Source organism: Phaseolus vulgaris, chromosome 9 (genome assembly GCF_051622355.1).
Source record: "Phaseolus vulgaris cultivar YP4 chromosome 9, ASM5162235v1, whole genome shotgun sequence".
NCBI lineage: Eukaryota > Viridiplantae > Streptophyta > Magnoliopsida > Fabales > Fabaceae > Phaseolus > Phaseolus vulgaris.
The window spans coordinates 16544611-16550000 of record NC_143506.1 but is presented as its reverse complement, the minus strand read 5'-3'; positions in this window follow the sequence as shown (position 1 = coordinate 16550000).

Genomic DNA, 5390 nt, shown 5'->3' with positions numbered 1-5390 from the left:
GGTGTGATCTTGTACAATGTGAGATGTGAATTATGAAGTTGAAATCGATGCAGAGTATTTTCAGGAAAGGAAATAGCGTGTTGAGATTGTTAAGACGTGCATTGACTAGTCATGTATCTAGAAGAAGGTATCATGACTCTAATGAAATCATATAAATGAATTTATTTAGGTGGTGAGAGTCGAAGAATGTTCATGTGATTATGTCTAGGGTGTGAAAAAGAATTTGGTCTTTCAGATTCACATGAATTAACCTTGTTACTTGAGATGATTGAAGATATTGAGATTTTTATGCACATAGCTGTGTGGATTTACTGTGAGGTAGTATGACACATGCATATCTTTGCGTCTAAGTCAGTGCACTAGTTTTTCGAAAGTAAAGTGAAATGTCTGAGTATGTGAGTTAGTAGAAATAATACATGAACAACATGTATGTTGAAGTACAATAGACACTTGATTGTTGTGTGAAAATTGTATTAGAATTGATGAATTTATAATTTTTATTTAAAGTTTAAATTTATACGAGAAATTTAAAAATAACTAGTTTATCTGGTTGTTTGTATTGTGTTTATTTTCTTTAATATGTAATGATCGTATATGTACACTGAAATAGATGATATTGCAAGTAATAGAGTTCATCATTAAATAATAGGGTGCTGATATGTTTTGATTATAATGTTTTAAATGTTAAACTTATATATATATATATATTAAAATTCTTATTAAGATAGAGATATAGAGATATATATTTGTATAGATTTATACACTAGTAGTTTGTTAATTCATGCATGTATTAATTTTTAAATGTGAGAATTTAGTAACGTTACAAAGTAAACCCTTTTATGTTTATGTTTGCTTATAAGTGAAACTGAAGGCAGTAATTTTATAGTTACAAATTATTTAAAGTAATTATTAATATCGTTGAGAACTTTGAGAGTATTCAAAATAAATATTTTTCTTCTAACATTTATTCCATATAAGTAACTTGGTGATATTTACTAAAAAAAAATATTATTTATTTATGAGATGGATATTTATTGCAGCATTAGAAACATAAATCTTGCAGTGACATGGAAGGAAACATAAAAGGAATATGGTAGTGAAAGCATAAAGTAACATCACATTACATAGCATTGCGTATAGGACTTAATAATGTGGGAAACTAACCACTACAAAACTCCATCCCTTTATGCTTTACACGGTGGAGTTGAAGTGCACCAAAATAACCAACGATTTCACTCGCACATAACTTCTTTCAGAGACTTTTCTACGGTTATAGGAGGAAAATTAAAAATATGTTAAATAGAGAAAAAATGTTTGCCACATTGACCTTATCTATTCCCTGCTATTTGGCTTTATATGACTAAACAAACGTGGCCACAGTGCATGGCGAATTGAGTATTGTAGGTCCATACTTATAATCTAAAGTTTTTCTTCTACACTTTTCTTCTAACTTCCTGTTCATTATCTTCTTTGTTGTATCACTGTATTTGAGCATCAAAATAAAAGCAAACATCTTATCAGTGACTAGAAGATCTTAGTTCATGACTTCCGATCATAAACAAAAGGTGCATCGAGCTGTTTATTTCATCATAAAGAGGAGCAATATATGTGGGTTTTTTTCTTCAAAAACAAGAGTCAAAGGCGTAAACAAGAGTGTAAAAAAGAGTTCACACTCGTTCAAAAGAGAAAGCAATCGACGTTCAAAAGACTTTGCAATCATGTTCCTAGTTTGGCACTGAGTTCAATAAAGATCAAACATTTTGGCATTGTGATATTTTTTTTTGCAAAACTATGAATAGGATAAAAAAAAGTATTAGTTAACCCTTAAGATGGTAATTACCTTATCATATTCATATCTATTTTAGTTAAGAAGGATGTTTTAACTAGAGCATTTAGTTGATATTGGTTAAACTTTGAAATGGTCACCGAATCGTATCCTTACAAGTTTCATGAATTGGTTCTCAAGAGATGAGGGGGCTTCACCTGCAGAAAATACTTCAACGCTTAAGTCAGTAAGAACATAAAATATAGTAAGTATAGTATAAAATATGAGTTGAAATTACTCTATGTAATTTGTTGTTCTTATGATGTTGTCCGAGTTCGAGTTGTTATCTGTGTCGTTATGAGTTATTGTTTATTCTCCTTATCAGGTTATTTTCTATTCCTTATATAGAGTAGTGTTCTCTCCCCTTCTCCTTGTATCTGGTTGACCGTTTCACCACATGATTGAACTCGACCCATAACTTCACAATAATAACAATGTAAGAAAAAAAAGTTAAGAGAAATTTAAGAAATATGATATGCAATTTACATAAATATAAAAAAATATATATTGATCCATTATAGCTTTGATTTTGTAATGGATCGAACCATTAAAAAAACGTTGGACATAAGTAAAGGTTGAATAAGGTCAATAATACAGGCAACTATTTAATACTATCTCTCGCTTTTTTATACTTTTACTATGAAATGGATGAATATTTAACTCTATAGTTTACTTTTAAATTATATAAGAAAAGTTGAATAAATAACTGACTTTAAAACTTTTCCAACAATACATTTTGATTTAAATACATTTATTTTATAGCAGCGTGACTAATTTGTTTTTCCTTTAGTTCATATTCAACTTTTTTAAAAATAAAAGTGGTATAATTAATAAAATGAACTAAATAATAATGTGAAATGTTGGAAATCCTATTGTAGAGATAAAGATATTTTATGGTGTAAACCTCAACTTATGAGTCGCTCTTATAAAGTTGAGTAATGCTTAAAAGTTCATCTTCTAATATTGTATCTGAGTAAGTAGAGTCTATTATAACGAGAGTTTGTTGGATTATTAAGTCATCCATTATCTAATTACTTATAAATATAAAACACAAGTTGACATGTTTCAGCTGTGTGTTTGAAATTTCACATTAACTATAAATAAATACATTTCATAGTATATGAAATGAATATAAATCTCATTTTTAAGTTGATTTTGAAAAGTTAAGTTAGATTTAAAATATATTTTCTATTATCCTTAGTTACCTAAAAATTTGGTATGATTTCAACTTTTTTTTCTTTTGACTTAAAATAAGTCTTAATTAACCTATTAAATGTTTATTATATGAATATATATATATATATATATATATATAAATATATATATATATATATATATAAAAGTTTTATGTTGAAATTTTGAAATACTTTGAATATATGTAATTTTTTTGGTTATGTATTGTAGATATATAATCTATAGTATATGCAAGTATATAGTTATTCTTATAGTATTACAATATCAACTAGTTTATTTAATCAATATTAATTTTGCTCCGTGAGAGTTACTTGCAAACACAATAATTATTATCAATATTGATCATTAAATGAAACACGTGTATACATAAACGTGTAAAATAAAAAATATCATATTTTTTATAATTAGTGAAATAAAATGTTACATAAAACATGGAGAAATTGGCATAAGAAAATAGTTCCATAAAAAACATGTTGATGTGTGAAGAGATTTTTGCAACCGATATCCATGTGTTAAAAGTGAAGGCACTGAGTGAGATTGAAAAAAGTTGTTAAGTTATTATATGGTATTATTTGATCTGAAGTTATAAGTGTTTATAGATATGAGTGAAATAATAGATAGGAAAGGTGTAAAATGAAAATGTGATAAAGTTTGGTGTGGAAGTTTGAAAAATTGGTAAGTGTTGAGGTGCATAAATGCAATGGAGTGGTCCATTTATGGTTTTCCGAGAATGATGTTTAGGAATTGATTAAAGGAGAATATTAAGAAAATAATGATTGGTGAGTGGAACGGCACGCGCCTTCAGTTGAACTGTGATGATGTGGAGAATGCAGGGGACCACCCTTCGTTTTGGCTTCACCAACACCCGCCGCCTCAATCAATACTACTATTTTATTTGTGGTCCCTACTCGCTTTCACATACGGTGTGACCCACTTTCCCGCTAAATTTTGCCTCTTCACGCCATTTTGTCTTCCTCTTTCTCTTCTAACATCAAATCAAATCTTCTGGTCCCCCATCTCTTCACCTCATTTCTTCTACAATAAATCTACTACCAATTATTCAAATACGCTATTAAAACTTTTATTTTATTCATTCATTCTTAATATTATTCATTTTAAAATTTCCAAACTTCATCATAATTTTATCTTTAGAAATATTTTAATAAATTAAAAAATTATTTAAAATATTTTTAACCTAAACTCTTAAGTTGAAGTTATACATTAATCATATTATAACAATAAAAAAATGATTGTAAGTTTTTGGAGGGTGTTGTGAGCTGATATACCCTCACCACCACGCTAAACTACATTTACTTCCACTGCACGTCTCTATTTTTTTATTTTTTATTTTCATTAGATCAAAATATTGCTCAAGAAATATTTTCACTTTATAATTACAAAAAATATTTTTTTTATTACAGAATAATACGTATATGACACAATTTATTAAATGAAAAAAACGGAACTAATATATATTGAAATAGTAGCACTCGTTCATAAGTTTAATATAACTTTTTTAATAAAGTTATCCTATTATAATAGAATTTTGATTTTGGATTTCAACAAACTAAAATTGTGTTCCTTTATCATAATTTATTAAGAATAATTTTTTTTTCTAATACTTTCTGTTAATACAAACACATCTAAAACTTGTTTATTATTTTCATTCATCACAGATTATTCTAGACAAATTTACAAATAGTTTATAATAAGTTTATTATCCACGTCTCTTATACTTTGTTGGAATTATATGATAAAAAAATTAGGAAAGAAAAAAATAAAATAAAGAATGTTTTAAAATTAAATAATATAAATTGAAATGGAAAGAAATTAAATCTATTAATTTATAATTAATATAATTATTTTAAATTTTAATAGTATTATTTAATTTTAACAAAAAATTAATAACATAAATTATGATAAAAAAAAGTTAATCAATTATGTATATGTATAACATTTAATATATTGCATTTTTACGTAACAATGATAAAAACCCTAAACAATGATAAAAACCACTTGTATATATAAAACATAATTTGATTATGTATTATTTTTTAATAAGTATTTTTTCACTTACAAATTTTAACATTTCAGTATTCTCACTATAAGAAAATCATAAAATAGAAACTAATTTTTAGATACCAAAATAATTAGTTGCAATAGTAACTAAATTAAAAACTAAAAACTAAAAAAAGAAATTGGTTTCTAAATTAATTTTTATTATTGTTAAATAATTTTTAAATTGGTATCTAATTAATAACCAAAGTTTTAACTACCAATTATTTAGTTTATAAATTTGATAACAAAAATCTTGGTTGCTAATTAGATACCAATTAGAAACTATTTAAAAATTATAGAAATCAATTTAGAA